The sequence below is a fragment of the Dioscorea cayenensis genome, chromosome 9 (assembly GCF_009730915.1).
Source record: "Dioscorea cayenensis subsp. rotundata cultivar TDr96_F1 chromosome 9, TDr96_F1_v2_PseudoChromosome.rev07_lg8_w22 25.fasta, whole genome shotgun sequence".
Lineage (NCBI taxonomy): Eukaryota > Viridiplantae > Streptophyta > Magnoliopsida > Dioscoreales > Dioscoreaceae > Dioscorea > Dioscorea cayenensis.
This window is the reverse complement of record NC_052479.1, coordinates 23,400,307-23,411,047: the sequence shown is the minus strand read 5'-3', so window position 1 is coordinate 23,411,047 and position 10,741 is coordinate 23,400,307. Positions and strand designations below refer to the sequence as shown.

Sequence of the window (10,741 nt, the reverse complement as noted above, 5' to 3'; positions counted from 1 at the left end):
CCAAAAAATTGTTGGGATACAACCGGGGTATGCACTAAAGCAATTAATTTTTACAATGTCACTATAAAGAACAACAAACCAAACACTAAAGACACAATAGAAAGAAAAAACTCAAAAACATCACTCCTTCTAATATACAATATACTTGCATGCATGAAAACATCTTGTTCTCTTTCTTTTCTTTCATACCATATATGACCATAACTAAAAGGGATAGAAGAAACCATACACCAGTTATCATTTACATATATTAAATCTTTATATATACTTCTTCTCTTAAACCATTATATATATATAATTAGATTCTGGTGGGCTTGATCTTCTTGATGAGCAAGAGGGAGTTGCTAGTGGTATGAGCAACATCAAGCACCTTTTGAATGGAGGTACACACCCTGTTACTTCTTCTCATGTCCTCATGTAAACCATCCATGACTAAAAAAGATGGTGCAACTTCTATTTTACATCCAACGGTCGCTATATCTCACTCCTACACTAACCCACTATCTTAGCCCAACAAATGGCTGCTCTTGATCCGCCGGTGGCCGGAGCTTCACCCTCCTTGGTGTTCATCTCTGTATTAGGTGAAGGATAAGAAAGAAGGAAGATGCTGATGTAGCGTTCTTTTGCTGCCGCAGACAACTTAAATGATGTGACCATTTGGTGATGTGTCATGAGTGAGCTAATTGTGATTTTTCGGTATCCACGTTAGCGAATTAGATCCATTAACTCATAGGTAACCTTCTAGAGAAATAAAATTAAAGATGAGTAACCGTTTTGATATAAATTGAAGTTCAGTAATCAAAATAAAACAAGACCAAAGTTGAGTGACATCCCAAAAACTTTCCAGTTATTTATTTTATGAGAACATGGGAAAGATGAGAAAATAGCAAGGTTGGAGATTGGCCAAACAATTAGAGGATGGGCTAAAGGGTTCATAGTCCACCAACATTGGTCCTATGGTGAAATGCATTGGCGTGGGAAGTTCAAGTCCCAAGTTCACATCACACTAGATATTATGATGATAATGAGTCTCCAATTGTGGGTATAGATTTACAGCTTGAACCTTGTATTATTGGGTGAGGGCACACAGATTAAACAGTCTAATAACAATTGTTGCATTTATAAAATAAATAAATAAAAGTGGTTGGGTCTCTGAAGCTTTTGAGTTAATAGTCATACGGGTGGATATCGGGATATTAATTTCCACAACCAAATTATTTTATATGTGCTGTTATGTTTTTGAATTTCAATTTACTTCTTTTTCTTTTGATGCAACCTTCCTACTTTTATTTTTATATATATAGGCACTCCTATAAATGTATTTATTATCCATGGAAAATTCATTAACATGATCCAAATCCATTATATATAGAGAGAAGAAATGTTACTCCCTGCGTTCCATTTTACTTATCAATTTTATCTAATTCACATCGATTAAAAAATATTGATTGAAGTTAGTTGATAACCTAAAATTTATAAAAAATATATTAACTTTCCAATATAACACTCATTTAAAATACGTTTTGAAAAATGTATAGTTGAATATAATTTATTGGAAGTTATAGAAGTGCATTAAATATAAAGGTAAATTTGGAAAAACTAATATTTATGTTGTACAAAATTTGTAAATGGACAAGTTAAAAAGAATAAAAAAACTCCAAAATATGACAAGTAAAAAGGAACATGGAAGTATTAATTTGTCTTTTACTTCTTTAAGTCGGACAGATGTTCCTTTTTACTTGTTACATTTTAGAGCTCTTGTATATTTTTTTTACTTGTCACATTAGAAATTTTGTGCAGCTTTTTAAATAAGTTTTTTTAAATTCATATTTTAATTTAATGTACTAGTATAATTTTCAATAAATCATAATCAATTAAGTATTAAATCATATACTCCACATAGTGGATTTTAAATAGGGTTAGTTTTGGAAAAGTAATGAATTTTTTTTTAAAAATATAGATAATTAATTAACTTTAATTAATATTTTTAATTAGTATAAATTAATTAAATGTGATAAGTAAAAAAGAACATAGGAGTATTTGAAGAATTTAGCTTGAGAAAAAGATTTGATAATTAATACAAAAATCTGCGGTTCTCTATGTAAAGTCCCTACGGTTAAAAAGCCTTGCAGCAAGTCAAAACAATGCATTTATGTGTGTTGGAGTCCGCGTCGATCATATAACTATTAATTGATTTAAAACAAAAAAAAATTTGGATTTTGCTAGAATTGTTATCTTGCAATTTTTATTTTTTTAATTAAAATTTTATTTTGTGTTAAGTTATTTTTTTTATTTCAATAATTACATCCAAACATCATATAAGTATTTTTTTTACTTTTAAACTATATATCAAGATATTATATTTAAATTTATTTTGTATTTCATATTTATTAAATTTAATAAGTTTGTATATAATATAATTATGTGATCTTTAACTTTTTTTTCTACTAAAAAAATGATTTATTGGAGTATCTATTTTTGTAATTAATTGTTCACTTGATTTTTTTTATTTAGTATCCATTGATAATAATTAGTGAGATAGTTCCTCTCTTTCGGATAAGACTTTGGAAAAAAAAAATTGTATAAAAAATAGAATCTTCATTTTTTTTTTTTTTTAAAGATAAACAACAATGGTCTTGATCATAACACGAGCAGCCATACTACTGAATCTTATCATTTTCTCCGTTCATTTGTTTTTGTGCACCAAGGGGGCATTAATTTCACTGTAAATGAGAAGAAGTCAGGAAATGAGAGAAGTGTCATTTTCGAAAGTAGGAAAAGTGATATCACTTCCAGGATTTCTCTGTTCATTTATCAGAAATTGATAATAGAACCGAAGGATTTAGGTGTTTGATGAAGTTTTATGAGTTCAAAAAAGACTTTAGAAATGAAAAAAAGTTAGTTTTTATAGATTGACTCACTTCTCCCCACTTCAGTTAAAAAAATACTGAAGTGGATTTAGTTCAAAATCGACTTCAGGCGGAAGTGGGGGAAGTATCACTTCCCCCATTTCAACATAAATGAACATCAGAAGTGGGGGAAGTGAACTAATGATACTTCCCCACATTTTTTATTTACTTTTATTTATTTATTTATTTTTTTATCATGATGGGTGTCTAAACCGCTAAAAAGACATGACATACACAAACTTCGACGAAACAAGTGAAGGCGGGGCCGCACACACATGGGCACTGAAACGATTCACACATAACCACTACTTACACTTCCAGAAATGTGCCCGCATTCATAATTAGAAAATCTCACTATTTATAAACATTTTTAATGAGAATCCGGCTTCCAATAGACCCGTTAGTCATTGGTCACTTTTAATTATTTTGAGTCATTACTAATTTGCCTACCAAAAATACAAAAAGCCTCAATACTTTCTTATAAGAGTTCTTTGAAAATATCGATCTAATACCGAATATATATATATATACATATATATAATCTCATTTTTTAATTTTATGAAGACATCAATTATGATTCAATTATAACAACCAGTCAATTCCATGGATTATACATCTCTCTTAGATCATATCAGATTCGGCTTAAATTTGTTCTAATCCTGGGCTATTTCTAATATTTAATTCCTCAAGTTCATGTTTCTTCCCTCGTCTTCATTGAATCAATGCAACCAGCAAACTTTGTCGGGGTTGTAAAGTTAATGAAAAGATGATATTTTGTGTAGGAAAAGAAAGCTTATTTTAAAATATTTATAAACTAGTAACTCAGACTTTGTTTAGGATCCAATTAATTATCAACTTTCGAAATGTACGTGTCTTTATATATATATATATATATATATACACATGCATATTATAATGCGTGCATGTGGATGACAGTGGATTTCGTCGATAGGACTAAAAAAACAATTTAATGAAATTAAAACATTTATTTTTTCACAAATCTATTATTTTTTAGAATATATTTAATAATATTTTTTTAAAAAATAATTTAATAAAACTAACCTTAATTAAAATTAAAATTTCAAAATTTTAATTTTAAATTATTACAATTAAATAAAAATTTTCTTAGGCTTGCAATTCAACTCTTTAAAATTATTATTGAATTACATAACTCTCGTAACTAAAATTATAATAATAAAATCAATTTTTTTAATAAAGATTATCAAATTATAAGCTTTTATTTAAACACTGAAAATTGATGAGAAAATGAGAAAAATGAGAAAATAACATAAGGTGGTCAAATAACCATGATAAATTAAAGGAGAGTACAACAGTACAAAATAACCCATACATTACTAATAAGCACCACCTCTTTTATTTTCTACAAAAGTAAGCATCTTCTCATGCAGTGGCTATCTTGCTTTTAGCATCAGTCTTAGACCCATCTCCATGAATGTTTTTCAATGCCTTCTTCTCAAGTGGATTGTAGTCGTTCTGTTTTGTAACATCAAAGCAAATAGATAATCAGTATATGAAAGGAGCAAAAAGATGATACATGGAACACACACACACACACACACACACACACACACACACACATATATATATATTTGTGTGTGTTTTAATTTTCATTATTTCAAGTATATAGACAGCTTGTATTCACAAATTTAATTCAATTTTGTTTTAATGTAAACTAAAAATAGATGGAGAAGTAAAAGAAAGATATTATTATTACCTTCACAGGATAACTTGGTTGCATAGCAATACCGCATTTGCCTTCTGCAGTACCAGAATTACGTTGAAGTTTTACATATCCATTGTCCCCCCATTGTTCTCCCCATGAGTTTTTAATAAGCCAGTAATCATCACCATCCTCATTACCATAGCCTACTAGAGATACACCATGATTTAAATTTGTCCCACAATTTCCTTTGTATACACCCTGCATCGTTAAGAATAAAAATTAATAATCCATTTGATATACAAAATATTACAATGGGCCTCCACAATCATATATACAGTACTTGATCCATATTTAAAGAGACTAGAGATCCCTCAACTTCTAAATATAGCATATTTTCTAATAACAACATAATCAAGCTATATATATATATAGAAATTATTCACAGCTAACAATAAGAGGAATTAGAGACTCTCCTATTAATTAAAATAGCAAACCATGATACCAAATTTACATTTGTCCAAATGTATTTTGACACTACAAAATGTATCACGTCCAATAGTTAAGAACCTATATACAAATACTTATATTGAGTGTATAATTTTGATGGTACTATTTGGTTAAACCCATAATAATTAGTTTTTAGGTAGTAAAATAACCAATATATATATATATATATATTTTGTAAATCTTACCGATCCATATGACTGGAAGTCTTTGGAACCAGCATCAATGGCAACACTGATTGGTTGATAGGCAACAGCTTTCTTCAAGTTATCCTCGCTATAGGGAGGAACGTTCTCATAACCATCAATGGAAACAACTTTTCTTCTTAGCTACAAATCCATGCATGGTAACAAACTTTAATTAATTAAATACATTAAAACAGTAGGTACTGATGAAAAACTATCCAAAAATATGAATATGATCACACCTTATCCCTTCTACATCCCGCATAGTAACCTTTATAAGGATAGTCCTCCTCACTATCAATGCCACCATTATTGATGATGAACTCAAAAGCATTGTTCATCTGCCAACCTTCACAACTCTTTCTCGCACAATCTACCAACTCTTGTTCTGACAATGATACTAAATCTTCTGTAATAATCTGGTTCAAACCTTCAATGGCTGCAATTGAAGAGAATGCCCAACAACTACCTGCTCACAAGTCAAAATTGCAAAAAGTGACAAGAAGTAATTATACATTGAAAAAATAATTGACAAGAAAGTTATGTGCCCCCTGTAAATTATAAGTAGATGAGCATGCATACATGCATATATATATATATATATATATGTATAAGGAATTATCAGTATAAATCTTTAAATAGAGGATATCAATTCTTACCACATCTAGTGGTAGGTTGTTTCTTTTTTTAATATAGTGGTTTATCCACTTTTTTTTTTAAAAAATAAATAAATAAATAAATAAATAATAGAGGATATCAATATAAATTATAGCAATATGGATTTAAATCAGATAACAATCCTTATTATAAGTGTTCTTTACCAGTTACATATGACATGAAATAAGGGATATTCATATCTGATATATATTGTTATATCATTATTATCCAGTTGTATTATTATTTTTACAATGTCTTGAATTCATATGAAGTCTTTAAATTCTTCTAAATCTCTCTTCTTTCAAATATTATAAAGGAACATCACATACTTACCACATTTGAGTTGGTTCTTGACATCAACAACAGCTCCCTGGTCTCTCCAATCAATGGAAATCAGGCAGTGTCTCATCACCATTGAAGAGATACCTATTGCTCTTCTTGAATCCCGTGTTCTCTTCTGTGAACGACTGAAAACCAAGATACGTATTCCGGTACTCATCATTAGTGAGATCAGCGAAGACGTTGAGTGCGAGAGTGGAAGAGTGGTTGCCGCCATTGTGCTCATCGATGTACTTGACGTTATCCTTGAAGATTTGGTACCTCTTTTCCTTTTCAAAGAGGTCATTGTAGTTCTTACGGTGTTTAACAAGCCAACCCTCATAAAGGAGCTTGATCTCATGCTCAGAGCGAGCTGCATTAATGGCTAAGCAGAGGGAGGAGAAGGAGAGCAAGAAGAAGGAGAGGAAGAGGATGAGTTGTGAAGCCATTATTGGAAGAGAAGTGTGTGAGGTGATGGAGAACAGAAGTGTGTGTTTATATAGACTAGAGAAGAGAGAGCTGAGTTAGAGATCCAAAGTCCTTGTCTCACATTAACATGTGGTTCCTTTGATTTAGGAAGGTTTGTAAAAAATAACAGAAAAATGAAACACGAGGTCAATTATAAAAACCAAAGACAAATAAATAAAGAGTAACATGTGAGAGAGTGGTAGGTTGGAGAGTGTTTTATTTTTAGGTATGATCATTGGACAATGGAGAAAGAGAGAGTTTCATGGATTGCTAAGTTTGATCCAGAGAAGATGGTAGCTAAGTTAATCTTTACATACATGAATGTATGTAGAGAAATAGAATGGTTTAGGCTTGACGTTAAGGCTAAGATTTTCATTCAAAAATGATAAAAAAAAGATAAAATAATTTATACAGCAAAGATTTTGATCTGCTACTAAACATGCCCTAAAAACCCATTACTAAACATGTGTTTGGGCGTACTAGCTATGGGAGAGAATGTCAAAAGACTTGGACAACATATATCATTACCATAGTTGAGAGTTGTGTTTTTTAATTCTTTCTCCTTTGTGATAGTACCTGTTGAATCTTGTTTTTCATAAAAAATAAAACAAATGCCACAAATTTGAGTTCAGTTGGTTCAAAAAGAAATTGGAGGGAAGAATACACTTCACTTTGATATATCACTTTAATTACAAAAATATATAATTATATAACTATATTAAATTGCTTACATTATACATATATTATCCTAACTCGAGCTTAAGCGAGCCAAGCTCGAGCACAAAAAAAATGGCTCGAACTAGCTCGAGCCTTGGAATAACGTATTTGAGCCGAGCTCGAGCCTGGTGATACTTGGCTCGGCTCGACTCGTTTACAGCCTTAGATATTACCCTCCTTCAGATCTTGCATTTCTAAGACTGTCAAAAATGGCAATTCCACTCTGCTTTGGTATGATAACTAGCTAGAGGGCCGAGCCCCCAAAGACCTATGGCCAGACCTTTTCAATGATTATAATTTCCCTGGGATTACGATTAGGCATTATGCATAAGAACTTTCTTTGCATGAGACTTTCTTTCGCACAACTTCCCCCTCATAAAGTCCATCCTTTCAATCTTCCATTCTAGATTGCTCCAGCAATTAGGAAGACATGGAAATTTGGAAACTAGAGAGCAACAGAGTCCTCTCCGTTCGCTCATTCTATAAGTTTTTAATAGATATAGGAATACGTAGCACTCTATACCCTCAGTTCTGGAAAATGGAATACCCAAGTAAAATATCCCTTTTTAGTTGGTTAGCAAGTGATGATAAAATTCTAACGCTTTCCAACTTAGTAAAAAAGGGATGTAATGCTCATCAGGTGACAGACACCTGTGTGTTGTGCCAAAAGGACTCGGAAACAACAGATCATCTCTTTCTTAAGTGTGAATTCACTGAACAAGTCTGGGCATTCCTTAAGCAAGTTGTAAACTTACAATCACATTCGCGATCTCTTTCAGAGGTTTGCATATCTTGGATTCCAACCATAGATATCAGTTAGCAAACTTTGTGGGACCTAATTTCCAGAGCAAATTGCTGGAATATTTGGCTTGAGAGAAACAGTCGCAGTTTCAATTCTAACTTTCTGCCTTTATTCTCTATTATTTATAAAAACATTCATATGGTTCTTGCCTAGTTTTCTACAGCTAGGGACCTCGCAGCTTCAACACTTTCTTTTAGACTCTGTTTAGAAACTCAAGCGCACTCTTGTCTTTCTGGGTACACGTTCGACTGAGCACAACAACACCTCGGATTCACTGGCTCTAGAGTAATTTACCTCTTGTTCCCAGCAAATGAATACCTTTGCTTCCTCTTGGCTGACTTCTATGTCTTCTTAGCTGTGTTTCTGTTCTTTTGTGTCATCGTTTTCTTTGGTTTCTTAGTTTGCTTTGTTGTTAGAAATTTATTACTTCTGTTGATAGCTCTCTAACTTGGTTGTTGTTGTTGTTTCTTTTGCTTTCAGTTGCTGATTCACTCTGTATTTTCTATTTTTGTTTCATTTCGTTTCTGTTAAATAAAGTTGTGGTTTATCCACTTTAATAATAAAAAAAATTAAATCATGAATACATGTTATCATAAACATTGAAACCTAAATAGTACTTTGGTAATCCACTGTATAAAATAAAAGAACAAATCTTTTGAGACCAGTGTCTATAGTCAACAATCTTAAACATTGTTGATGATATTATACAAATAATAATTAATAGGACCTTCATATGCTTCATATGTATTAATTAATTTAATTTTAAAAATGCAAACAATTAGTTATGCACATCTTGATAAACAATTGATGTTTATGAAATTAGAAAATATGTATTCACATGTAATCTGAGCTGGAATGGATAAGTACAAGAACAAATAAAATTAAGGTCAAATGAAAATTGAATTGTTTAGATGGGATCCCTTGGTTGCCATGATACATGTATGCTATAATATTTGTAATCAAATAAACAAAACGAAAGTTTAGTAGCGCATGTATATTTGACTGTTAAAAAATTTCTCATCTACTAACAATAACATATTATAAAGAAGAAAATATTTAACAAAGACTACATGATTTTATTGATCAAAGAATGCAACATCTATATAATATTAAATAAAAACTTGGCACTAATGTATCACATAGTAAAGAAAATTTTTTATTAATGAGATAGACTTGTTCAAAGTTTAATAAAAATTTTTTTTTTTCAAAGAGATATTTGCCGAATTATATTACGTGATATTGATCGAATGCATAGTTAATTTTCTCATATAATAGAATCTTAGGTATTTTTAATTTTTTTATGGCATTAGATATTTGGTTTTGAGCCTCCCTCCTCAAAAAGTTTGTTCCTATTTTTATAAAAATAAATGAAAATTTACTGATTTGTGATAGATGTTTGAAGTCGATATGTAACAAAAAATAAAAAAATAAATAAAAAATAAAAATAAAACACGCACACATTTAATTACTTAAAGATGGGAAAATGTTCTTATTTAGAGTGTATATTATTATGTATAATTGGCACAAAAAAAAAAATTTTGACAAGACATTCTTGCCGTTGTTTTATGATATTCAACTGATTAATAGGAATGGTTATTTTTATAAGATCTAAAATAATTATTAATTATATATTTTTATTAACAAATAATTTTTGTCCATTATACAAGTAAACAACTTCAATTAAAAAATATTTTTTTTTATATTAAAGTAATCAGAAGTACATAATTATTAGATTAATTTATAATTTTTTTATAAAAATTCAAATTTTAAAAGCATTATTTTAATTCATTCATATTTAATTTTTAATTTTGTGCTTAATACTAAATATATTAAACTTTAGAGATCAAATTATATAACTAATAATTAACACCAGATTTGTTTGCATAATTTTCATTTAAAAATTGACTAAACTATGGATTTAAATTAATTTGAACTAGGATTGAATAAGCACATGAATAAATAAAAGTAAGGTGATCTGAAAATTGAATTATTTAGAATGATTTTCATTAGTTGCTGATAGAGGTTGATAAGGAATGAATGGGATGTGTTTCATTAAGACAAGAGGTAGATACAATTGGTATAGATACAATAGTAGGTGGTATGAATAAGCATAGCATGTACAAAGTATAAGTATACATATATACTAATATTCTAACGCACTCTCTCAAACTCACGGTGGGTCATAAACCGAGAGTTTGCCAACTAGAAACTGAAATCGAGAAACAGTATATGCCTTAGTGAAAAATCAGTAAGCTAGTTGGCAGAGGCAACATACAGAAAAAGAATACTGCCAACAAGATAATGATGACGAAAGAAGTGAAGAGCGACCTCAAGATGCTTCGTGCGCTCATGAAACATAGGATTAGCAGTAATTTTGATGACACTCTGGTTATCACAATAGAGAAGAGTGGGAGCAGATATGGAAACACCAAAATCGATCTGATAAGTGCTTGTGTATTAGTAATACGAAGTATTCTTTTCTTACATTAAGCATTAT

General features: G+C 30.3%; 1 pseudogene; it reads right to left on the bottom strand.

Moving 5' to 3' along the window:
- Positions 1-4,224: 4,224 nt before the first annotated feature.
- Positions 4,225-6,706, bottom strand: LOC120269253 (annotated as a pseudogene).
- Between the last annotated feature and the right edge of the window lie 4,035 nt (positions 6,707-10,741).